The 26,824-nt window shown below is 47.9% G+C and overlaps 2 pseudogenes; both read right to left on the minus strand.

Annotated features, from left to right (window-relative positions):
* LOC137843949 (zinc finger CCCH domain-containing protein 11A-like) lies at positions 1 to 3,971 on the minus strand (annotated as a pseudogene).
* LOC137843947 (zinc finger CCCH domain-containing protein 11A-like) lies at positions 3,520 to 25,621 on the minus strand (annotated as a pseudogene).
* Between the last annotated feature and the right edge of the window lie 1,203 nt (positions 25,622 to 26,824).

Raw genomic sequence — 26,824 nt, forward strand, 5'->3', positions numbered from 1 at the left:
ACAACATTCTCCTCCTCCTCTGAGCCACTTGTATTTTGAAGACCAGCCCTACCCAGAGAGAACTGCTACACAGAAATGCTGCTTTACTTTAGTACTTTTTCAGACTGCATTTCAAATTCCTGCTCCTGGCAGTGGTTCTATTCTAATGGTACGTAACGGTTCACAGAAGCAGCTAAAAACCTTGACAAGGCACAAGTAGAAAAGAAACACACACCTAGAGCCAGATTTCTGATAGTGGCTGTCAGAAGAGCTTCAGCACTCAAGCAAGAGGCATCAGTTCTTTGTTTTCGTTTACATTAGTTTTTAGGGATGGATGAAAGCAGTCCAAGTTCATGGAAAGGAAGGAGGAGAAAGCATATTTAATATCTAGCTGTTACCTCTCTCAGTGCTGGTCTGTTTAGGAGGTAATCCCAGCCTGTCCTTCAGAGACTTGGCAACTTGAACTGCAAAACAGAAACAGAACGAATTAGGGAGGCTGCATAATGTCAACTTCAGGTTCACAGTTCAAAACAAGACAGGAAAGGGAACTTTGAATCCCAGTGATTACGACCTCAGCCAACATGCAAAAAGAAACATCACTGGAAAAGGACAAACAGAAAGACTAAATACAAAACCCAGGAATCCAATCCAGATGCCCGTTTAGTACCTGGATCTCTCTTGGGGGCTTTGTCAGCATTTCCCGGAGCCTCTACCTTCTTCCCCAGCCTTTCAGCAAGGCTGCGCTTCACTGGAACGGTGCTTACATCATCTTCAGAGAAAACAAGGAATATTGTAAGAACTTTTCTTTGCAGGAAGGTTTGAGAACAGTCAACAATAAGCTTCTATTTTTCAAGCATATTTTCATAGAATTGCCTTTCAGCTGCTAAATGATTTTTTTTTTTTTTTTTTTTGCCATTTCTGCAGTCAACACAGATCTCCACTGCAATGTATTTTCCTTTCATACCTCAAAAATACTCTTTAATGCAGTCATATATAGAAGGCAGCACCTACATAAAAGCTCATAAAAAGTTCTTACCTGCGGAGGCTTTCCGTTTTCCTTGTCTATCAGCAAGATCTAGTCGAACCACAGGTTCCTCCCCTAAAACAAAAGGGAATTTTTTTTCTATTTCACAGAAACCAGTAGCCAACAGAAATATTATCCTGTTAGCCCATGTCCAAAAAACCCAGTCAGACACTGTTTTGACAGCTAAACCACATAAACTCATATTTTAACTATAATTAACATAGAAAAAAAATATTACGAGTCTCAGTGCTTCCTCCAAATTCCAGCTGAGATAGTAGAGCGTGAATCTGAGTCTGCTTGACAGCTATACTTTGTGCAGAACAAAGCTGCATAAGCAAGCAGAATATTATTAGGTACAAATGCTGAGAAATAGTCCTTTCTAAGGTGAATGTCTACGAGTAAAAGTACTTCCACGCTTTTTTCCCTTTAAAAGGCATTTGCACAGCTCTAAACAATTTATACACAAACTCCTGTCATACTGTGTCCACACCTGCCACTGTCAGCCTCTTTAATGCTTCAGAAATTGCTTCTTATATAGCACTGTCTTCTACAGCTCTTTCTTCTCGTTACTCTTCTGTTTTTCAGTTACCCCCCTATTGAACTCCGAAGTAGAATACACTAGGACAAAACATCTAGGACTCTAGATTCTCTCTGCAGCTTTAACTACTACACAACACATTGCTCTTCAGACAGGAATAAGAAATTTCCTTCCTAGTTTCACATAGAACTTTACACAACAGACCAGCTAAAGCAGGAGTGGTTCTAAGCTTTCCTCCAACGTTTCAGGTTCTGTCCACTGACTGCCAGACAAAGCCACCAGTGACCTGGCCAGACTGCCTGCCCTATCGCTAGTCAGACCTCGGGTCATCTGTGATTTCTACATTCATGTACAGCACAGATTCCTTCAAGAACCAAAGATTTAACACAATCATTTACAGCAGAAATTCCTTCCAAGAACCAACACATGCTCACCATCATCATCTTCATCATCATCTGCAGCATTGATTACAACTGGAGGGTGTGTAGGGCTTGGGACATTTTCAGAGTTTTCCACTTTCATCACCCCCTTAGCTGTGGAGAGGGATTTGACTGGACAGAAAGTTTCTTTTGCTGCAGTGACATCTGAGCCACTTTCAACTCATCGTCCGCGGACTCAGGCGGACTTGGCAGTGTAGCTAGAGGAAGAGGAGGATCATCGGTAATATGGCAGTTTAAAACTTTGACCACAATGCAAAGAGATGGTAGGAAAGGCAGATAACCCGCACAGACAACGAATTCAGCATCTCCTTTTGCCCATCCCATCACTGTTTACACCGGGAACAATGACTTCCCTTCGAGCAACAACACATCTCCCTACCACCCAGCAAAAGATGAAACAACAGGAAGCAAACTGCAAGGCAAACATCACACAAAGCAAAGAGAAGCCGAGCACGAAAGCAGAAAACAAACACCAGCAGTACACTCGGTTTAACTGACCACCTATGACTGCAGACCTTTTCCTGCACTCACAAATGAACAGTTACCTGATGCCCCCTACAGGATTGGCACCCACGAAGTAATACTCAAAATTAAGTCTTCAGCGCTTAAAGAAGAAGGACCTAAACTCACTCTTGCTTGGTGGTAAGAATTGTCCATCGATGTAACGTCCCTTTGCATGATGAAAAGCACAGTTGGCTTTCTGACAGCCTCCCGGCTGGTTCTCCCAGTAGCAGGGAATCTCACTGCGCTTTTTCTGAAGACAGAAAGAAAGAAAAGCTCGTGATAACATGCACCTGAGGCTTGCAAAGAGATGCACAGCTCCAGATCATGACAGCTGTCACAACACAGTGCTGAAACATCATTCCAAAGGTCAGGTTCTCAGTTAAGTGGAGTATTTCTGGGCATATTCACAAAGTTTGCATAAGCTGCAACCACTATGCACATTTAGATTTGTCATCATTCAGTTTGAGAAGACAGGCACTCGCAGACATCAGTTGAGGGTGGGTTAAACTAATACACCTAGGATTATACTAGGATTATTCAGAGGGAAAAAGAACATCCGAAATTGCCTAGGTTAACCCTGTCTAGAACTACTTCTTGGAGACTTAGTTCTTCTGCACCTTTAACTTTCCCCACTTCCTACCCCAGGCAGCTAGAACAGCGTTAGCTGAAGGACTGTGGCTCAGAAGAGACCCAATAGTTCCTTATCAAGCCTGCTCCCATGAGGGGGAGTAATAAACAGCCTGTTTATAACCCCCCTGCTCCAGCAGGTTTTAGCAGTCTATTTAACAGCTATTCTGCATCTGTTGAGAAAACTGTCAGCATCTAATAATCAAAAAATAGATATATCTTGCTAAGACATACCTAAGGCATTGATTTTATTTCCCTCTGCTTCCTCCCACCCCCTCTCTTGGTAAGAGAAACCAGTATGATTTGGAAGCAAACGAATCTATCCTGCAAAAGCACCATCAGTACACCTAGGGCACTGAAAAAGGCTTTTGTTGATTTCTTTTGAGAACACATCGTTAGGCACTCACGTCAATTTCCATGTGTCTGAATCGGCAGACATTCCTGAAACAACGACCCTCCTGCCACAGCTTGCAGACCGTCTCATTGCCCAGAGCAGCTTCGCAGTGGCGGTAGGCACATTTGTCTCCCTGGAACCAAAAGGAAACCAACAAGGAAAAGAGAGTACAGCCTCAAAAATGGCCATGCTGCTGCCTAATGTTGCTACAACTGAATTCAGAATCTATCTGGTTCTCAAGTTAACCACAGACCAGTGTGCTTCCTCCTCCTAATCTACTCCTTCCTGAAAAAAATGGGGAAACAAAGCAAAGCAAAGGAAAGCCAGCCATACCTTGGTACAGGTAGAATAGAAATAGAAGTAGCAATCGTCTCCTTGTTTAGACATGCCGACGAGTTCTGCTAACAAGCTCGGCTTCTCTCCACAGGGACTTCCTCTGCTCTTGGAGAGAGCTGTCTTCACCCTTGCTTGGGCTGAAAGTCTTCTACTGGCTTGTGATCAGTGAAATCTTCTTTTTAAAAGTAACCCTAAAGAAAGTAACAAGCGAAAAATAATGAGGAACAAACAGTTTTGCAGCTTTCTTCAGTTGATCAAATCAAGTTATCAGTCTCTCGAAGAGAGCAAAGCCTTTTTCCCAAATCCTGGAAATACACACCAACAGGTGTCATAAGCTTTGCCTTTGCTGAAGGAAGATAAATAACACAAAGAAAATCTGTCTAGTTTGTTTTACAGGCTTGTCTTTCTCAGTATGGAACAAACGGACCTCCCTGCTCTAACTTTGCAGTTGGCTATTCTGCCTTTGTCCTGGAGAGAAGAGCAAGAAAGGAACAAATCTATTTTTGCACTCCAAAAACGCATTAGAGGAGGATTATCACACCTACCTACGGGTACTTCCTTGTTTGTTTATAAAGCACCAAGTATTTCTCTTGGACAGTCTCTGTTGCTGGCTTGTTTTGTGCCTTCCATTTATAGTAAAGATATTCAAGATGCTTACCCCTTGTTTTTTTTGTTTGTTTTTGTTTTTTTAAAGAACAGTGGAAGTGGAGAGTCGGATGACAAGCAAGAACAAACACCAGAAACTCCTTGTTCTGCCCCTGCTTTTTAATCAGCCAGCATCACCCCGGCTGCAAAACAGCCTCTGCTGATTTACCTGCTTGTTAAAGCACCCCACAGGCTGCAAGTGCGGTGTGCTAGGTGTCAAGTTCTATTTAACGGTGCACAGGGAACCATTCATCTTCCCACAGTCGAAGCACAGAACAGCCTCTTGCTAACAGAACTCATCCCTGCTGCTGCAAGAAACCTCATGGCCTGCAGGAAAACCTCAAGCTAAGAGTTCCAAAGCAAAAGCAGAAAACGCATGATTTGTACTCTTTATATTGGAGTGAATTCTAGCTGCTAAACGCTGCCTACATCTGCGGGCACGTTCTGAGGCTGGGGGGAAGGACACTCAACACCCACTGACAGCAGGAGTGCAAAGATGCCAGCCAAGAAGGCAAAGGTTAGAGCTGAACGCTGCCTCAGCTTCCTCCAGCAGCCAGCTGGGGGTCACCTTTCACCACGCTCTCTGAGACTCTGAGCCCCGAGTTACCGCAGCCGCCAGCTACAGCTGCTCCTTGCTGGCCCAAACTATTGGAAGAGTCTTCAAACTTCAGGGACCTGTTTTATGACAGCCTCAAGATCAAATTAATCTGTTCCTGAAGGCGCCGACTGTCCTGGTGTTTCTGCAGCTGTCAAAGAACAATCCTGAACCGAGGCACTCGTCTGATCAGACAGTGCTTCGGCACGGATTTCTCTTTAGCTTGACACATCAAGGTGAAGAGGAATCGATTCTTGCAAGCACCCTCTCAAGCAGGGATCTAATAAGGTGACCAGAACGACAGATCTGTTGTGCAGATCTGAGCACGTCACTCTGCAGGGAATCACTTTCAAGCCTAAGATGTTTCACCCATCTCCCTGCCCCAGAGCGACACAAGTAAAGCTCTGAAGCAATTGCTAACCTGTTCTCAGTGCTCACGAGTCCCAAATCACTACTTTTACAATATACAAACCATGGCAGCTGGCACCTAGTTGGCACACGGTGACACTGCACACGTTGGCAGTGTCGTCAGGAGCTGGAAAGTCAGGGGTGAGGGGGTTAAGGGAAACCCACACATCAGTTTAGCAACTTGGCTCCCGTAGGATACTTCCTACGGCGGGAGTTTTAGCAAAGCCACTCAGAGGGACCTGCTGGCTAATTCAAACGGGACTTCTGCTGGAGCAGTCAGAAGGCAGCAGGAGATATCCAGTGGGCATCACTGTCAGTCTGTGGCAGTTTGGGGTCCAGCTATCAGTGGTTATGTGTGGTTTTCTCTGCTTCACTTTCTCCACAGCTGTGAAAAAATATTTCTGTTACAGCACTCTACAGTCCCACGTTACGGATGGAACCGGCTGCATCAACTTCCAGTACGACGGTGTTGGAAAAAGGTGCCTTTGGTGGTCAGGAGCACAACGGCTCTGCTGATGTGTTATTTAAGTGTGTTCTTACATCTGAGTTTCCTCCTAGCAGCATGTAGCTGAGGGGGTCCAAGTTTCCCAGGTAAGGTTTATGTTTTTTCTCCTACCAAGCACCAGCTCAGTATACAAAGCTCTGTTAATAACACCCAAGCATGCAGATGTTAAACTGAAACTGCTTTTCAACCTATTTGTTGTTCCGAAAATAGCTTAAGACACCATCTTCACAGGGTCAAAATTCACATGGAAGTACCGAAAAACCCAGAAGCGCTTCCTGAGCTTCAGTTTACCAACAGCACCATCGGATTTAGATCCTGGCCTGGCAGCCAGGATGCAGGGTCTGTAAGCATTGCTGCCATGTGGAAGTGCCAAGGCAGGTTTCTGGCCTGCCCTGACTAAAATACCTGGTTTTTTTTAATACAAACAGCGTGCCAGGTACGCTGTAATGCCAATGTGCCAGGTCAATAGAGGATGTCAAACAACAGAGGCGTTTATCCTCATTTCTGGCATGAAAACACTTTTAACAGCATTCTTTTCACGAAGAAACCCCTCTCTGTCTTCTCCAATGCTCCAGGATCTGCTGCAGCTGCAGCAGCCGCGCTGCTACAACCCACATCTTTGCCAAATCTTTTCAAGAATTGTGCTTTACCTCGGCAACGTTGAGGTCACTCCTCTTCCTCCTCCAGCTGAGGAAGCAGCTCGCTGGCTCTGCCACACCGCAGGTGCGGAAGCGAAAGCTGGGAACACAGGAGTCAAACTCTCAGTGCTCACGAAGCCACCAGGGCAGAGGGCTGACACAGAGGCACCCCGCATCCGCTCTCCCTCCCCGCTGCGAGGCTCGCAGCAGCCCCGACCCGAAGCGCACACAATGCTTCGCATGGTGATGTCACCGCTGATTCTGAGGCCCCAGGTGAGGATCTGCCTCACCACTCTCAACGTTGGGGTTGGGTTTTGTTGGTTTTTTTCTTTTAAACATTCACAGCTTATGGGAAACCATCAGGTAAACCACAGATGGCTAGGGAAGAAGTCCCACACGAGGGAAGTCCGTGCTTTTCTTCCAGGCAGTGGCACGTGCTTTAACACGCCGCGTTCGACAAAGCAGCTCTCCCCGTTTTGCTCAGTGGCAACAGGCACGACTGCAACGCACACAGGTGGAGGCAGCACCTGCAGGTCCCAAACCCTTAACCGGTTTGTAGAGAGCACCAATTTTTGAAGTAGTGGTTTTCCCTTAATCCATAACCCCTTCTTGCCTTTATTTATATCGGGTGGCTCTCCTCTATTTTCCTCCTCAGTGTCTGAGCAGACACTGGGAATCCTTTCGGGAGGAAGGGCACTGCTGAAGCTCCTACATCTACTCTCCGAGACAAGAGAGTATGTTAAAGAATACGGATTTCCTTTCTTTTTCCTTTTTTAAATACAATTTCTGAAATCAACGCTGCGGCCTGGCAGCAAATACCTACGGGACTAAAGAGGATTCCTCATCCTCACTGTAACGTTGTAGTTAGCCTCCCAACGAACCCATCTCCCCAGGAAGCGGCCGTTTGAGATGGGAAGGGGCAGAGCAAGAGGAAGCTCTCCTTAGCCTAGCTCTTCTCCCAACACCACCTCGCCACCCAGCACCAAATTCAATTCACCTGCTCCGCCCGATCAGTCGAACGGGCGTCCGACGCTGGCACACGCCACAGCGGTGGTTCTGACGTGGCTTAAATCACCTATCCGCAGAATATCTCGGCTCCGTACGCTCCAATAACGCAGTAGTTGAGAAATAACGCCCAGAGCTCACACTCTGAGTGCAGCCCAACAGCACCGAAGCACCGGTAGGCTAAACATTCCCAACCTGGCAACAAGGCTGACCCAAGCAACAGCACGGAACCCTTCTGCCCCTTCAGCGTGGACATCAGCGGAAGGAAAGACAGATTTTTTTTTCTCCTGGGGCTGCACCGCTCAGGGCCAGCAGAGCAGTGCTTCCCCTTCCCTTCTGTGTCTGTGCCAAGATCGTGCCTCGTCTCTCGAGTCCTGCCCGTGATGGTGCCTGGCCTCAGCCCCTTGAGGCGGCCATTCCTCCAGCACCGCAGCTCTCTTGGCAAGCTGCGAGTCATTTTATGTCTTGTCACGGCTTTCCAGAGCCAGGCACACAGGTTCCGGAGAAGGCTGGGGCAGGACAAGCCTGCTTTAAGCCCCAAACCTGCCTCCTTTACTGTCTCCTCTCAGGCCAGGCCTACCCTCCGGGCCCAGCAGCACTCATCCTGCCTGCCCCAGGACCCGCAGGTTGCGCCCTGTGGTAGCAGCAAAGAGCCCCCCAAATGTCTGTCCTGGGGTACACAGGGGTGAGGCAGCCCCGTCACTGCACAGACACCCACGGGACACGTCACCAGAGCCGCTACCGGCTTGGCAATTAAGGACGTGGGAGAGGAGCCCACGTCACGCAAGCATTCGTGTCCGCCCTGGACAAAGAAATAAACATTGGCTGGTTTTCTCCCCATTTAAATAGCTAAAAGCACCGCTAACAGTTTCTTTCTTTGCGTCCAGCCTGTTCTACGTTTAAAGAAAGAAGCAGCTTCTGCTGAGGAGGTGGAAGATGCTGTCAGCAGAAACACCGTGCCTAGAATGCGAGCAGGGAAGACAGCGATGCTGCGAAATAAAGCTTTTACAGCCGCTTCAGATCAGTTGGCCCGGGCTCCAAGGGTCAGACACCCAGCTGGGAAGATTGAATTTCCTCCTCGATAGCCTTGCCCAGCTCAATCTTGCCATCCTGACTTGGCTCCAGAGAAAGCCTCTTATTAAAGGCACAGAGAAACAACAGCTTCTCGGCCAAAAACTAGGAGTTAAAGCAAGCCAGTGAAAAAACTGTGCTTGGGAACAAGAACGTTTCAGAGGCTAGTTGATTTTAGTTCTCATCGTCACTCGTGTCATGGCAAAGGGCCTCTACAGAGGCAAAAGAGTCTCAGCACTGAGGTAGGACATAGCTCAAACACCATCCCCAGAAGGTGGAGATCATAGCCTTGACTCACCCTAAAGGCATCGCAGAAAGGGCCCCAGGTAAGAGGACAAGGAGGAGTTTTGCTCTAGGGTTAGTTTGTCCCATAGCCCAGGAGCCACTGGCTTTGCCTAGCATTTGACAACTGATTCTGGACCTTGAATGGACGAAGCCATACTCTGCCTCTGAATAATGAGGCTTGCATAGAGAGAAAACCCACACTGCCTATAGGGACTCTGGCATAGCAGTGGGGTTGCTTCTTGATCCCCATCCCTCAACACAGAGACGCGTGGTTTTGTCCCAACATTAAGTATTTACAACAAATTCAACAAGCGCTTTTCCTCTGCCAGCAGCAAATGCCTGAGGGCCCCCACAGCTTCACAAATCATAGCGGGAAGAGCCTACCGTGCCGCAAAAAGTTCGGAAAATAATTCAAAATTGATCTGCTAGGGGAAAAAAGAAATAAAAATCGATGGCTGGTGGCAGGGTACACAATACACCCGAATCTCAGCTCTGTCCTCCGCAGGGTCAGTGCCCACGCCCAAGCGCGATGCTGATGGCACCCGAACATTTGCTGTAGCAGGCAGCAGAGCCAGCAGCTCAGGGGAGCAACTTTTAAAACCAAGAGGCACTTAAACAACCCTTCATCGACCCCGTGACTGCGGCAGAGTCCCGACTGCTCGCCCCGGATTCCTCACACCAACAAAAAGCACCAACCAAAGCCTGGGGGAACTTTGGTACAGCACAAGAGAAGGGAGTGGGGGTAGCGGAGCCGCATGGCAGAGCTGCTGCTTTTCACCAGTTGATCATCCCTGATAACTGAAAGTAAGGCTGGGTGGCTGACCCCCACCCCCACTCCTGGCAGCAAGTTTGCTCCACAACACACTGGAATAACGATTCTGCTCCCTCCCACCCCTACAGCTTCATCATCTGACATAGTGTAGTGGGTTTACGTGGCAAGGTTCTGGTAGCAGGGGGCCATAGGGGTGGTTTCTGTGAGAAAGATCTAGAAGCTGCCCCATGTTTGGGAAGGGCCCCGTTGTTTTCCAGATCTGAGCCAATAAGCGATGTTGTTTTGTGCCTCTGTGAGAGCATATTTAAGTCAGGGAAAAAAACGCTGCGTCACACAGCAGCTGGGAGAGTCAAGGGAGTGAGAAACAGCCTTGTAGGTGCCAAGGTCAGTGTAGAAGGAGGGGGAGAGGTGCTCCAGGCGCCGGAGCAGAAGTCCCCTGCGGCCTGTGGTGAGGACCATGGTGAAGCAGGATGTCCCCCTGCAGCCCATGGAGTACCACGGTGGAGCAGGGTTCCACGCTGCAGCCCGTGGAGGAGACCACGGTGGAGCAGGTGGCCCTGCACCGACGGAGGCTGCCGCCTGTGGAAGACCCCTGCCGGAGCAGATTCTGGGCCGGACCTGTAGCCCGTGGAGAGGAGCCCACGCAGGAGCAGGTGACCTGGCAGGAGCTGCTGCCCGTGGGGGAGCCAGGTTGGAGCAGTTTTCTCCTGAGGGATGGACCCCGTGGTACGGACCCATATCTGGAGCAGTTCTGGAAGAGCTGCTGCCTGTGGGAAGCCCACGCCGGATCAGTTCAGGAAGGACTGCATCCCGTGGGTGGGACCCCACAGCAGAGGGGACGAGAGTGACCGAGAAGGAGCGGCAGAGAAGAAGTGCTGTAGACTGACCATAACCCCCATTCCCCTGCGCCGCTCGGGGGGAGGAGGTGGAAGAGGGTGGATGGGGGGGAGGTGCTTTTGGTTTCTTTCCTTTGTTTCTCACTTCTCTAGCTTGTTAGTAATGAGCAATAAATCTTACTATCTGTCTTCTTATGCTGAGTCTGGTTTGCCCGTTACACTAATTATTGCGGGATTTTCTCATCCTTATCTCAATCCCTGAGCCCTTTTCACATATTTTCTCCCCATTCCTCTTTGAGGAGGGGGAGTGAGAGAGCGGCTGTGGTGGAGCTTGGCTGCCCACTCGAGCGGAACCACGACACACGGGTACAGTCAAAACAATGGCATACACCAGTAAAAGTCAAGAGTCGACATAGTAACTCCAGGATTTGGGTATCAACTGTCCGAGAAATCAGAACACCGAAGCTTCACAATGTGCCCAACATCGAGTTGTGCCAAGGGGGGAGGAAGGAAGAAGCTTTACCTTTAAGCCTTCAGAGCATCGCTCCATCAGAAGATCGATTTGCAGCCACCGTGGCGTGCCAATGGAGATCTTTCTGTGCCAAAAGAAGTGCTTTGTCCTCTCGATATCGAAGGTAGCCACCTATAGTTACAGAACGGATGCACAAGACCTTAACTCTGACCAGCAGGGAAATTTAGGACAACTGAGAGCAGATCCTGCCAATTTCTACCACTTCGGACTGTGCTTTAAGTCTCATTGCAAAGCCTCAGTTAGAAAAAGGATCATCTCGGGGTATCCAACAAGAAGAACAGTTTTAATTTTTATTTTTTTTAAATATACCATAGGACTACGCGGTTCAACTGTCAATCATCTCGGAGAGTTCAAGGAGGAGGTCATCGTCGTCCTTCCCTGGGTCTAAGTCGATTTCGGCTTCCAGTCTGCCTCCTGAGATTTCCCAAAGTAGCTTCTCAAAATCTTCATCCGCAGATAAGGGCGCGTTCCCTGTGGAACGGGTATCCAACTGTGGTGGTTTTACCATGCTGGGCAACTAAACCCCACAACCGCTCTCTCACTCCCCCTCCTTTAGATGAGGAGGGGGAGAAGTAAAGCAAAGAACAACTCACGGGTTGAGATAAGACTAATTTAATTAAAGGGAAATAATTATAATAATTAAATAAAGACTACCATGAACTAAACAATTTAACTAAGGGGAAATAAAAAGGGAAAGGGGAAAAGGGAGGGGAAAAGGGAAAATAAAAAGAAGGGAGGAAAACAAATAAACAAAATAAATGAAGGCTATATGGAAGTGCAGAGGAAAGAAATTACTCTCTAAATCCCAAAAATGAGCGCTGATTGACCACGTCCTTGAAGCAAGGCCTCAACGCACGCAGACGGTGTTCAAGAGGAGGACTGACATCTTCTCAACGAGAGCCCACCCCTCCCCTCTTCTTCCTGTTTCCACCTTTTATTGCTGAGTGTGACATCACTTGGTATCGAATATCCCTTTGATTGGTTTAGGTCAGCTGCCCTAGTGATGCTTCTCTCCACACTTTTTGCCCATCCCCTAGGAGGGTGAGAGAAAGGCCCAATACTGTGCCACCGCAGCTCAGCAATAGACACAACACTGCTGTGATAAATCTGTTGTTCCAGCTACAAGTACAGAGTACGGCAGTGGATGGGCTGCTGCCGGGAAAGTTAACATTCCAGCCAGACCCAGTACACCAACAAGAAGAACAGTTTTAATTTTTTTTTTTTTTTAAATATACCATAGGACTACGCGGTTCAACTGTCAATCATCTCGGAGAGTTCAAGGAGGAGGTCATCCTCGTCCTTCCCTGGGTCTAAGTCAATTTCGGCTTCCCGTCTGCCTCCTGAGATTTCCCAAATTAGCTTCTCAAAATCTTCATCCGCAGATAAGGGCGCGTTCTCTGTGGAACTCAGCTGGCGTGTGCGTGCCTCTTCTAGCTGGGAAGAAGCTGAGGTCGAGGTCTCGAGATTGATCTCCATCTGCTCCTCAAATCTTGCCGGGCTTCCAAGACGCACTTCAGGTCTTGGGAGAGCAAGAAAGAACAATCAGGATATGCCATTTCTTAACGGGAAATCCCTTTTCTGCAAACCGCCTCTTAAAACTGTAGGCAAGCCCTCCTACGCTTCAATCTTACACAGGGATTGTTATCAATCCACCCAGGGCTACATTTAGAGCCCGATGTGTTACCAGCTACATTTTTCAGTCTGGGGCTTTATCCGTGAAGCCAGGGCACCTGGAGTTGAGGTGGCATTCTTGAGGACCAAAAGGCAGAGGACACTACTCCTCATCTATCACCTCACGAGGAAGTAGAACTTCACCTCCTCCTCGTTCAGGTATTCAGACAACCCAAGAAGTCACTGGAAAGCTGTGCTGACTTGCAGCATTTAAAGAAAGCCTAATTAAGCAATCCTGCTAGATTTCCTGCTAGAAAGTGGTTTCAGGTGACTTATTCCTTTGATGGATTTTGGCTTTAATTATCTCAGAACCCTCATTTTTTCCCACATGTGACAGAACATACGTTTCCCTGGGGATATACACTGATTAAGAAAAAGAACAAGTTAGGGTTGTCACCTGTTTGGGGGATTTTCTTCAAGTCTGATGGCTGGGATGTGCTCCGGCACGTCTGAAACACCCTAGAAAGCAGCAAAACAGTATTTATGACACATGGGTAAAAGATTCCTTAATAGCTTTTTCCTCCACACTGCTTCTCCTCTGGCATTGCGGAGCCGTGGCCAAAATACAAAACCAAGGTGCTCCTGAAGAAAGTTCACATTCACCTGGACGTTACTCATGCTCTTGTGTCTTTTAAGAACATGGCATGAATGGACAAAATCCCCCACACCAGAGAAATCACAGCATCAGAGTACCGGTTAAAGAGTGCCATTCATCTCCTAAATACAGAAGGGTTCTACAAGCATCCTGGAGACAGCTCCCGGATTTAAAAGGAAACAGAAGGCCTGCAGAACGTTTGAGTTTTCCACCTTTTCTCCTAGAGGAGGGTAGAAATTTAACAAGGGATCCATCTCTGCATTAGCCCCTGGCCTTACCATGGCTGCTTTTTTGGCTGGAGGTCCCATCATGTCAGCAGCAAAGGCAGTCCGTAGTTCCACAGCTGCTACGGCAGAGGGATAACTCCCAGGTGCCTTACGTTTCAGTGCCTTCTTCTTGGGGAAAGTGACTTTCCCACCCGAAGGCTTCGCAGATGTCATCAAGTTGGCTAGAGTAAAAGGAAGAGAGAACTGATACAGTCTTGCTCCGCCTCAGGAAAAATCCAGGTTCTCTTCATCATTTCCACAGTCCTTCTACACAGTTAAATGCGTTTGGCCAGCAGAATTACACCGCCATTGCCTGGATTCTCAGGAATGTTTTCCACATAGTAAACTCTGTCTACCAACAATCCATACAAAGGAACAAAGAAACCCAATAGCTACAGTAAATAATAATCCAGGACACGGGAAACCTCAGACACATAGCAATCCTAAGTGCCAGCTAGGTTCACAAATCTAGACAGCTTTTATAGTTAAAGTCCTGCTCCCTCTAGGAAAGGAAAAAGCAGCAGTTAGAGTAGGACAAGAGTGTATGCAACTGTTGTACCAGCTTCCTCTCCCTTGCAGTGATGTCCCACAGTTAAGTTGTTCTACAACGTCCAAATTTGTAGTGTCATTTTCTAGTCTCCCGTTCCTTACCTAACATCTGGCTGGCAGGAAAAGAAACAAACTAAGAAAAAGAAAGTACACACTTCGCTTCGTAGCATTGCGTGGCAAAATGCACCCAGCCAGAGTTACAGCATGAGAATCGTCATCTTCTGTCTGTATTTCAGAAGACAACCTAAGGAACTCTTAACCTTCAACACTTACTTTTAGCTTCCTGGCCCTGAAATTGAGCTGCCACTTTCCCTGCTGGTTCAGTATTAAAGAAGCCAGCAGTAGATTTGACAGCAGCTTCCTCCTTCCGAAGCTTCTCTTGTTGTTCTCGCTGTTGCCACTTCTCCCACCGGCTCTCTTCAAAGCTCTTCTCTGGACATTTACGAGTTCCACTCTGCTGAGTGGGCTAGAAGGAAAGAAAAGTAGTGCATGAATAGGATAAAAAAAAAAAAAAAATCCATGCGTGGAGATTTCGTTAAGAAAATCTGATCAGCAATCCCTCCAAAATGGTCTTGATGTGGAACAGCATATTAATATCCTTCAGGTTACTGTTGTTGTTTTTGTTTTTTTTTTTTTTTGTTTTTTGTTTTTTTTTTCCATAAAATTCTGCATGTAACAAGAGCCATGCTTTACTATGGACACAATCTCGCATATCTGCAATATCCACTATGGCAAGCTTCTTTAAACAGCTAGGGTGTTCTGCTGTACATCTATTTATCACATTCTTTTTAAGCAGCGGAAAGTCATACAAGTTCCCCTATACAGTATCCACTGACAGATTGATTTCCTTCAACACAGAACTCTGGCCTTCTGTATTAAATCCTTCACGTCTGACAGCTCAAGTCAGTAAGAACAAAAAGAATTCCCTCCACGTTAACTGTGTAGATTTCAGCTGGTGCTAACAGGGTTTCTTTGTTGCTGTGGTATAAACAGACTGACTCCAAGTTTGAGGATTACAGAGTTGTCTGGAAATGCTGCTGGCGATAGGATTTAGACTGCTCTGCAGCTCCTACCAGGTGCTGAAGGGTAAGAACACACTCAAGAGGGTGGCACACGGTGAGTAACCAAACTTGGCAGAATTATCAGAAATTGTACGAATGGATGTGTGTCTTCACAGAGGACTCACCTGTACATCAGCTACAGAGGAAAGGGTAGGAAAAGGCCGGTTCAATTTCACTGCCTTCTTTTCTTCTTTTTCAGGTGCTTTAAAAAAAGACAAAAAAAAGTTTTGTCAACGGCAGAAATAAAGAAAGCTGGGTACTTGTTTCCTTTGTGCATTTGTGCATCCTTGTGTCCCATGAGAGAGAGAGAGAAAGGCTACAATGTGCAATCCATTCGCCCGGACAGAGCGAGCTGCTTCTTGGACTCACCCTGAATTTTGCTCTTGCTAGGGGATTCTCCTGCTTTTTTCTTCTCTTCTACCAAGCGATTATTCTTTTTTTCAGACAAGGCTTCAGGGAAAGTTTTGATGCGACCTGCACGAGCAGGTCTTGCCCCTGCGCTGGAATCTTCAGTTTTACCATGCCCTTCAGCCTCACCTTTGGCTTGAGTTTCGCGTCCCCGAAGAGCTTTCTCACGACGGATTTCCTCCAGTGTTTTCACACGGATCTCTCCCATCGGCTTAGCAGCCTTCCCTGTCATCATCAAGAAATGAGGAGAAGCACCAACATTTAAAGAGAGTCCAGCAATATTTTAAGTCTCCAAAATTTGTCAGAGCACTAAGGAAAACTAATCTGGAGTGTTCCCAATAATGCATCTTAGAACAATATCCTCAGAACAACATTCTCCTCCTCCTCTGAGCCACTTGTATTTTGAAGACCAGCCCTACCCAGAGAGAACTGCTACACAGAAATGCTGCTTTACTTTAGTACTTTTTCAGACTGCATTTCAAATTCCTGCTCCTGGCAGTGGTTCTATTCTAATGGTACGTAACAGTTCACAGAAGCAGCTAAAAACCTTGACAAGGCACAAGTAGAAAAGAAACACACACCTAGAGCCAGATTTCTGATAGTGGCTGTCAGAAGAGCTTCAGCACTCAAGCAAGAGGCATCAGTTCTTTGTTTTCGTTTACATTAGTTTTTAGGGATGGATGAAAGCAGTCCAAGTTCATGGAAAGGAAGGAGGAGAAAGCATATTTAATATCTAGCTGTTACCTCTCTCAGTGCTGGTCTGTTTAGGAGGTAATCCCAGCCTGTCCTTCAGAGACTTGGCAACTTGAACTGCAAAACAGAAACAGAACGAATTAGGGAGGCTGCATAATGTCAACTTCAGGTTCACAGTTCAAAACAAGACAGGAAAGGGAACTTTGAATCCCAGTGATTACGACCTCAGCCAACATGCAAAAAGAAACATCACTGGAAAAGGACAAACAGAAAGACTAAATACAAAACCCAGGAATCCAATCCAGATGCCCGTTTAGTACCTGGATCTCTCTTGGGGGCTTTGTCAGCATTTCCCGGAGCCTCTACCTTCTTCCCCAGCCTTTCAGCAAGGCTGCGCTTCACTGGAACGGTGCTTACATCATCTTCAGAGAAAACAAGGAATATTGTAAGAACTTTTCTTTGCAGGAAGGTTTGAGAACAGTCAACAATAAGCTTCTATTTTTCAAGCATATTTTCATAGAATTGCCTTTCAGCTGCTAAATGATTTTTTTTTTTTTTTTTTTTTTGCCATTTCTGCAGTCAACACAGATCTCCACTGCAATGTATTTTCCTTTCATACCTCAAAAATACTCTTTAATGCAGTCATATATAGAAGGCAGCACCTACATAAAAGCTCATAAAAAGTTCTTACCTGCGGAGGCTTTCCGTTTTCCTTGTCTATCAGCAAGATCTAGTCGAACCACAGGTTCCTCCCCTAAAACAAAAGGGAATTTTTTTTCTATTTCACAGAAACCAGTAGCCAACAGAAATATTATCCTGTTAGCCCATGTCCCAAAAAACCCAGTCAGACACTGTTTTGACAGCTAAACCACATAAACTCATATTTTAACTATAATTAACATAGAAAAAAAATATTACGAGTCTCAGTGCTTCCTCCAAATTCCAGCTGAGATAGTAGAGCGTGAATCTGAGTCTGCTTGACAGCTATACTTTGTGCAGAACAAAGCTGCACAAGCAAGCAGAATATTATTAGGTACAAATGCTGAGAAATAGTCCTTTCTAAGGTGAATGTCTACGAGTAAAAGTACTTCCATGCTTTTTTCCCTTTAAAAGGCATTTGCACAGCTCTAAACAATTTATACACAAACTCCTGTCATACTGTGTCCACACCTGCCACTGTCAGCCTCTTTAATGCTTCAGAAATTGCTTCTTATATAGCACTGTCTTCTACAGCTCTTTCTTCTCGTTACTCTTCTGTTTTTCAGTTACCCCCCTATTGAACTCCGAAGTAGAATACACTAGGACAAAACATCTAGGACTCTAGATTCTCTCTGCAGCTTTAACTACTACACAACACGTTGCTCTTCAGACAGGAATAAGAAATTTCCTTCCTAGTTTCACATAGAACTTTACACAACAGACCAGCTAAAGCAGGAGTGGTTCTAAGCTTTCCTCCAACGTTTCAGGTTCTGTCCACTGACTGCCAGACAAAGCCACCAGTGACCTGGCCAGACTGCCTGCCCTATCGCTAGTCAGACCTCGGGTCATCTGTGATTTCTACATTCATGTACAGCACAGATTCCTTCAAGAACCAAAGATTTAACACAATCATTTACAGCACAAATTCCTTCCAAGAACCAACACATGCTCACCATCATCATCTTCATCATCATCTGCAGCATTGATTACAACTGGAGGGTGTGTAGGGCTTGGGACATTTTCAGAGTTTTCCACTTTCATCACCCCCTTAGCTGTGGAGAGGGATTTGACTGGACAGAAAGTTTCTTTTGCTGCAGTGACATCTGAGCCACTTTCAACTCATCGTCCGCGGACTCAGGCGGACTTGGCAGTGTAGCTAGAGGAAGAGGAGGATCATCGGTAATATGGCAGTTTAAAACTTTGACCACAATGCAAAGAGATGGTAGGAAAGGCAGATAACCCGCACAGACAACGAATTCAGCATCTCCTTTTGCCCATCCCATCACTGTTTACACCGGGAACAATGACTTCCCTTCGAGCAACAACACATCTCCCTACCACCCAGCAAAAGATGAAACAACAGGAAGCAAACTGCAAGGCAAACATCACACAAAGCAAAGAGAAGCCGAGCACGAAAGCAGAAAACAAACACCAGCAGTACACTCGGTTTAAGTGACCACCTATGACTGCAGACCTTTTCCTGCACTCACAAATGAACAGTTACCTGATGCCCCCTACAGGATTGGCACCCACTAAGTAATACTCAAAATTAAGTCTTCAGCGCTTAAAGAAAAAGGACCTAAACTCACTCTTGCTTGGTGGTAAGAATTGTCCATCGATGTAACGTCCCTTTGCATGATGAAAAGCACAGTTGGCTTTCTGACAGCCTCCCGGCTGGTTCTCCCAGTAGCAAGGAATCTCACTGCGCTTTTTCTGAAGACAGAAAGAAAGAAAAGCTCGTGATAACATGCACCTGAGGCTTGCAAAGAGATGCACAGCTCCAGATCATGACAGCTGTCACAACACAGTGCTGAAACATCATTCCAAAGGTCAGGTTCTCAGTTAAGTGGAGTATTTCTGGGCATATTCACAAAGTTTGCATAAGCTGCAACCACTATGCACATTTAGATTTGTCATCATTCAGTTTGAGAAGACAGGCATTCGCAGACATCAGTTGAGGGTGGGTTAAACTAATACACCTAGGATTATACTAGGATTATTCAGAGGGAAAAAGAACATCCGAAATTGCCTAGGTTAACCCTGTCTAGAACTCCTTCTTGGAGACTTAGTTCTTCTGCACCTTTAACTTTCCCCACTTCCTACCCCAGGCAGCTAGAACAGCGTTAGCTGAAGGACTGTGGCTCAGAAGAGACCCAATAGTTCCTTATCAAGCCTGCTCCCATGAGGGGGAGTAATAAACAGCCTGTTTATAACCCCCCTGCTCCAGCAGGTTTTAGCAGTCTATTTAACAGCTATTCTGCATCTGTTGAGAAAACTGTCAGCATCTAATAATCAAAAAATAGATATATCTTGCTAAGACATACCTAAGGCATTGATTTTAGTTCCCTCTGCTTCCTCCCACCCCCTCTCTTGGTAAGAGAAACCAGTATGATTTGGAAGCAAACGAATCTATCCTGCAAAAGCACCATCAGTACACCTAGGGCACTGAAAAAGGCTTTTGTTGATTTCTTTTGAGAACACATCGTTAGGCACTCACGTCAATTTCCATGTGTCTGAATCGGCAGACATTCCTGAAACAACGACCCTCCTGCCACAGCTTGCAGACCGTCTCATTGCCCAGAGCAGCTTCGCAGTGGCGGTAGGCACATTTGTCTCCCTGGAACCAAAAGGAAACCAACAAGGAAAAGAGAGTACAGCCTCAAAAATGGCCATGCTGCTGCCTAATGTTGCTACAACTGAATTCAGAATCTATCTGGTTCTCAAGTTAACCACAGACCAGTGTGCTTCCTCCTCCTAATCTACTCCTTCCTGAAAAAAATGGGGAAACAAAGCAAAGCAAAGGAAAGCCAGCCATACCTTGGTACAGGTAGAATAGAAATAGAAGTAGCAATCGTCTCCTTGTTTAGACATGCCGACGAGTTCTGCTAACAAGCTCGGCTTCTCTCCACAGGGACTTCCTCTGCTCTTGGAGAGAGCTGTCTTCACCCTTGCTTGGGCTGAAAGTCTTCTACTGGCTTGTGATCAGTGAAATCTTCTTTTTAAAAGTAACCCTAAAGAAAGTAACAAGCGAAAAATAATGAGGAACAAACAGTTTTGCAGCTTTCTTCAGTTGATCAAATCAAGTTATCAGTCTCTCGAAGAGAGCAAAGCCTTTTTCCCAAATCCTGGAAATACACACCAACAGGTGTCATAAGCTTTGCCTTTGCTGAAGGAAGATAAATAACACAAAGAAAATCTGTCTAGTTTGTTTTACAGGCTTGTCTTTCTCAGTATGGAACAAACGGACCTCCCTGCTCTAACTTTGCAGTTGGCTATTCTGCCTTTGTCCTGGAGAGAAGAGCAAGAAAGGAACAAATCTATTTTTGCACTCCAAAAACGCATTAGAGGAGGATTATCACACCTACCTACGGGTACTTCCTTGTTTGTTTATAAAGCACCAAGTATTTCTCTTGGACAGTCTCTGTTGCTGGCTTGTTTTGTGCCTTCCATTTATAGTAAAGATATTCAAGATGCTTACCCCTTGTTTTTTTTGTTTGTTTTTGTTTTTTTAAAGAACAGTGGAAGTGGAGAGTCGGATGACAAGCAAGAACAAACACCAGAAACTCCTTGTTCTGCCCCTGCTTTTTAATCAGCCAGCATCACCCCGGCTGCAAAACAGCCTCTGCTGATTTACCTGCTTGTTAAAGCACCCCACAGGCTGCAAGTGCGGTGTGCTAGGTGTCAAGTTCTATTTAACGGTGCACAGGGAACCATTCATCTTCCCACAGTCGAAGCACAGAACAGCCTCTTGCTAACAGAACTCATCCCTGCTGCTGCAAGAAACCTCATGGCCTGCAGGAAAACCTCAAGCTAAGAGTTCCAAAGCAAAAGCAGAAAACGCATGATTTGTACTCTTTATATTGGAGTGAATTCTAGCTGCTAAACGCTGCCTACATCTGCGGGCACGTTCTGAGGCTGGGGGGAAGGACACTCAATACCCACTGACAGCAGGAGTGCAAAGATGCCAGCCAAGAAGGCAAAGGTTAGAGCTGAACGCTGCCTCAGCTTCCTCCAGCAGCCAGCTGGGGGTCACCTTTCACCACGCTCTCTGAGACTCTGAGCCCCGAGTTACCGCAGCCGCCAGCTACAGCTGCTCCTTGCTGGCCCAAACTATTGGAAGAGTCTTCAAACTTCAGGGACCTGTTTTATGACAGCCTCAAGATCAAATTAATCTGTTCCTGAAGGCGCCGACTGTCCTGGTGTTTCTGCAGCTGTCAAAGAACAATCCTGAACCGAGGCACTCGTCTGATCAGACAGTGCTTCGGCACGGATTTCTCTTTAGCTTGACACATCAAGGTGAAGAGGAATCGATTCTTGCAAGCACCCTCTCAAGCAGGGATCTAATAAGGTGACCAGAACGACAGATCTGTTGTGCAGATCTGAGCACGTCACTCTGCAGGGAATCACTTTCAAGCCTAAGATGTTTCACCCATCTCCCTGCCCCAGAGCGACACAAGTAAAGCTCTGAAGCAATTGCTAACCTGTTCTCAGTGCTCACGAGTCCCAAATCACTACTTTTACAATATACAAACCATGGCAGCTGGCACCTAGTTGGCACACGGTGACACTGCACACGTTGGCAGTGTCGTCAGGAGCTGGAAAGTCAGGGCTGAGGGGGTTAAGGGAAACCCACACATCAGTTTAGCAACTTGGCTCCCGTAGGATACTTCCTACGGCGGGAGTTTTAGCAAAGCCACTCAGAGGGACCTGCTGGCTAATTCAAACGGGACTTCTGCTGGAGCAGTCAGAAGGCAGCAGGAGATATCCAGTGGGCATCACTGTCAGTCTGTGGCAGTTTGGGGTCCAGCTATCAGTGGTTATGTGTGGTTTTCTCTGCTTCACTTTCTCCAAAGCTGTGAAAAAATATTTCTGTTACAGCACTCTACAGTCCCACGTTACGGATGGAACCAGCTGCATCAACTTCCAGTACGACGGTGTTGGAAAAAGGTGCCTTTGGTGGTCAGGAGCACAACAGCTCTGCTGATGTGTTATTTAAGTGTGTTCTTACATCTGAGTTTCCTCCTAGCAGCATGTAGCTGAGGGGGTCCAAGTTTCCCAGGTAAGGTTTATGTTTTTTCTCCTACCAAGCACCAGCTCAGTATACAAAGCTCTGTTAATAACACCCAAGCATGCAGATGTTAAACTGAAACTGCTTTTCAACCTATTTGTTGTTCCGAAAATAGCTTAAGACACCATCTTCACAGGGTCAAAATTCACATGGAAGTACCGAAAAACCCAGAAGCGCTTCCTGAGCTTCAGTTTACCAACAGCACCATCGGATTTAGATCCTGGCCTGGCAGCCAGGATGCAGGGTCTGTAAGCATTGCTGCCATGTGGAAGTGCCAAGGCAGGTTTCTGGCCTGCCCTGACTAAAATACCTGTTTTTTTTAATACAAACAGCGTGCCAGGTACGCTGTAATGCCAATGTGCCAGGTCAATAGAGGATGTCAAACAACAGAGGCGTTTATCCTCATTTCTGGCATGAAAACACTTTTAACAGCATTCTTTTCACGAAGAAACCCCTCTCTGTCTTCTCCAATGCTCCAGGATCTGCTGCAGCTGCAGCAGCCGCGCTGCTACAACCCACATCTTTGCCAAATCTTTTCAACAATTGTGCTTTACCTCGGCAACGTTGAGGTCACTCCTCTTCCTCCTCCAGCTGAGGAAGCAGCTCGCTGGCTCTGCCACACCGCAGGTGCGGAAGCGAAAGCTGGGAACACAGGAGTCAAACTCTCAGTGCTCACGAAGCCACCAGGGCAGAGGGCTGACACAGAGGCACCCCGCATCCGCTCTCCCTCCCCGCTGCGAGGCTCGCAGCAGCCCCGACCCGAAGCGCACACAATGCTTCGCATGGTGATGTCACCGCTGATTCTGAGGCCCCAGGTGAGGATCTGCCTCACCACTCTCAACGTTGGGGTTGGGTTTTGTTGGTTTTTTTCTTTTAAACATTCACAGCTTATGGGAAACCATCAGGTAAACCACAGATGGCTAGGGAAGAAGTCCCACACGAGGGAAGTCCGTGCTTTTCTTCCAGGCAGTGGCACGTGCTTTAACACGCCGCGTTCGACAAAGCAGCTCTCCCCGTTTTGCTCAGTGGCAACAGGCACGACTGCAACGCACACAGGTGGAGGCAGCACCTGCAGGTCCCAAACCCTTAACCGGTTTGTAGAGAGCACCAATTTTTGAAGTAGTGGTTTTCCCTTAATCCATAACCCCTTCTTGCCTTTATTTATATCGGGTGGCTCTCCTCTATTTTCCTCCTCAGTGTCTGAGCAGACACTGGGAATCCTTTCGGGAGGAAGGGCACTGCTGAAGCTCCTACATCTACTCTCCGAGACAAGAGAGTATGTTAAAGAATACGGATTTCCTTTCTTTTTCCTTTTTTAAATACAATTTCTGAAATCAACGCTGCGGCCTGGCAGCAAATACCTACGGGACATCCTCACTGTAACGTTGTAGTTAGCCTCCCAACGAACCCATCTCCCCAGGAAGCGGCCGTTTGAGATGGGAAGGGGCAGAGCAAGAGGAAGCTCTCCTTAGCCTAGCTCTTCCCCCAACACCACCTCGCCACCCAGCACCAAATTCAATTCACCTGCTCCGCCCGATCAGTCGAACGGGCGTCCGACGCTGGCACACGCCACAGCGGTGGTTCTGACGTGGCTTAAATCACCTATCCGCAGAATATCTCGGCTCCGTACGCTCCAATAACGCAGTAGTTGAGAAATAACGCCCAGAGCTCACACTCTGAGTGCAGCCCAACAGCACCGAAGCACCGGTAGGCTAAACATTCCCAACCTGGCAACAAGGCTGACCCAAGCAACAGCACGGAACCCTTCTGCCCCTTCAGCGTGGACATCAGCGTAAGGAAACACAGACCTCCTCGATCCAAATTTTAAGCGAGAAATGCAAAAGGTCACCCAACAGGGTTCTTTTCAGCAAGCTAAAGGAGAAATTAAGGCGACAACCGGGTGCATCCAGAGTTAGTCAGATCCTGAAGGCAGTTCCTTGGGGGAACGGAGGAGCAATGCGCCAGATGAGGGCTGCGTTACAGCGCCCCCCTTAGAGGCACTGCTACAGAAGGAAGGCAGAAGGTTGGAACTCGAAATAACTCGCAAGGCGCCTGTTAAGGGGGAAATCTTTCATTTTTTTCTCAGCAGAACCTCCCCACTCCCCCCTCCCCATGAAGGCAGCCCGGGGACTCTTTGCTTCCTTAGGGAGAGAGCAGGGTGGTGGGACAGATGGCCAGAGGGCTGGATGGATGGACAGACAGCCGGACAGAGGGCCCAGCAAGGCCTGAGGAAGGGCTCAGAAGCGGGAGGGAAGGGCAGGGCGAGGGGAAGGGCGGCCCCGGGCCTGACAGGGGACCTTGGTCCTAACCCCGGGCAGCAGCTCCTGCCTCACAGGGCCCAGAAGGGGCTGATACGGGGGGAGAGGGGGGGGGAACACCCCAGCCCCCAGCCCTGCCTCCAGGCCCTGCGGCCTGCACCCCCCCCCTTCCCCTCCCCTCAGGGCACCCCGACCAGGCAGGAGGCCTTTCCCCCGCTCCCCGCTGGTCTGTGAGTGACTCTAGTTACCGGCGAGCAGGGATTTTTACCGATCCTGGCCGGACAACGAAGACTACTTATTAGAGAAGTACAATTCTTTTTTTCCTTGTGATAACTTTTCTTGACCAAAAAACAGGATTGTGAATGAGGGAAAACGAAAGATGTAACGTGTGGATACTCACGATGATGCAGCCTTCTATCCGCATGTTCACCTGCTCATAGAGCCACACCTGGATCCTCGACATCTGCAGAACAAAGGAGGAGAGTAAGTCGGGCCACAAACACTGAGCAGTTTTGTTCTCTCATGTGTTCAGAAATACCTGCTAGCCACAGCCACGACAGCTCCCAAACGCTCCAAGGAGCAACTCTCAGGGGCAGTTTCAATGAGCAATCCGACGTTTTAGCGTTATACCATCGGGTGAATGCTACACGTTTGGTGAAGAACACGTTTCCAGTCACAAGGGAACACCCCTGCACGCCCGGCTACACGAGGGGGAAACGCCGGGCTCCTCGTGCCCACCAGCATGCCGCACAGCTCTCCATCCCCCACAAACCCGTCCCGGGACACGGCCAGGAGCCGAACTCACCGAGGGGAATCCCCAGACCCTCCCCACTCCCCCCACACCCCCCAAATCCCCATCCCCGCCCCCTCCCCGCGGTACTCACGTTCTGCAGGTAGCGGAAGATGACGTTCTGGGGCGCTGCGTTAAGGGCTCAGCACGGGGACGACAGTTCCGGGCTCGGGACAAGGCCCCAAACCCCACAACGAGGCCTCAGGGCCCCGGGACAAGGCCTCAAGGCCCGGGCCGAGCCCCCAGGGCCCCAGATCCGAGCCCCCTGAGGTCCGAGCCGCCCCCACCCACCTCCCCGCCACCCCCCAGCCGCAGGAAGGATACGATGGGCTGCACCATCACCTTCTGCACCTTCTGGCCCTGCCCGCGGTACCCCATGGCTGCCGCCGCCTCGCCGCACCCGCTCCACCGCCACCGCCGGAAGCCGCTGAGGGCGGGCGGGAGCGCGCGCAAGGGGCGCTGGGATGCTGGAGGACCGCTGGGGGGGGGCCGCTCTAGGAAGCCGGGAGGACCGCGTCTCTATGGTCGCAGGTTTATGGAGGGGGGGCATTAAATAGATAACAAATTTATAAAAAAAAAAAAAAAAAAAAGGATAAAATATGTAAAATATGTACAGGAGCAATGGCGCACGCGAAAGCCCAGCTTAATGAGAAATCAATGAATGTGAAGCGGCTCTGATTCCCGGGGCATGAAGACTCTGCGCCGTACGGGTGCTGTGGAAGGAGATCCCGAGATCCCGCGCTGGCTGCCTGAGGGGGGCTGTCCGCACAGCAGAGCCGGCCGAGTGCTCGTGTGTCTGCACCCCCTGCTTACGTTCACGGCCTGCCCCATTAGCATAAGCTGTGAACAGCAGTGACTGAAGTTGGGCAGTGCCATACAGCATCTGGGGAGGTGAGAGACGGAGCTGCCAAATGTGTGTCAGGGCACAGAGCTGCTGCAGGCAGCAGCGTGCTGGGCTTTTCTGAAAACAAAAACCATCCCACCGGGGATGGGTAGCACTACCTGGTGCAGCAAAATCGCTTCTGTATTCCTAGCACGATGCTCTTTCTTAAATATTGTACCTATGAGTCTTTAGCTTGTGCTGTTCAGAAAAAATGCAAGCTAAGAACTACCACCTTGTGAGGAGAAGTGGAAAAAAAGACTGAAAAATAATCTCAAAGTGCTGCTATGGGTTGCTGACAGAAAGCATTAATGTTCAGTCCCTGGGATAGAGCTTGGTTTCCTTAGAGAAGTAAGTAGCGATGCATATTAATTGAGGAGGAATACACTTCTGTAATTTATTAAGGAGAGTAGTGCTTTTTTTTGTATGAATGTTTAATGAAACAGCCCCCTTCCCCCAGTTCAATTTCTCCTCATTTCAGCCATGTTCAAGAGCATTCCTGGGCAGAAGGAGCCACAGGTATTGCTGTGTCATCCCAAAACCCAGACCTGGGTTGTGATCTTCCCTCTCTCAGGAGTTTAACATTTTCCTCTGTGGCTCCATCATTCTTCTGGTTTTTATTGCAGGTGCACAAAGGATCAGAGTATCCTGGAGTGAGCACTGCCCATCCTGCTCCCAAGGAGCAGCTGCACTGTCTGCAAACACTGCTCATGCCCCGTGAGGCTGTCCGACTTTCTTTACCACTGTAGAGA

The sequence above is a fragment of the Anas acuta genome, chromosome 24 (assembly GCF_963932015.1).
Source record: "Anas acuta chromosome 24, bAnaAcu1.1, whole genome shotgun sequence".
Classification (NCBI taxonomy): Eukaryota; Metazoa; Chordata; class Aves; order Anseriformes; family Anatidae; genus Anas; species Anas acuta.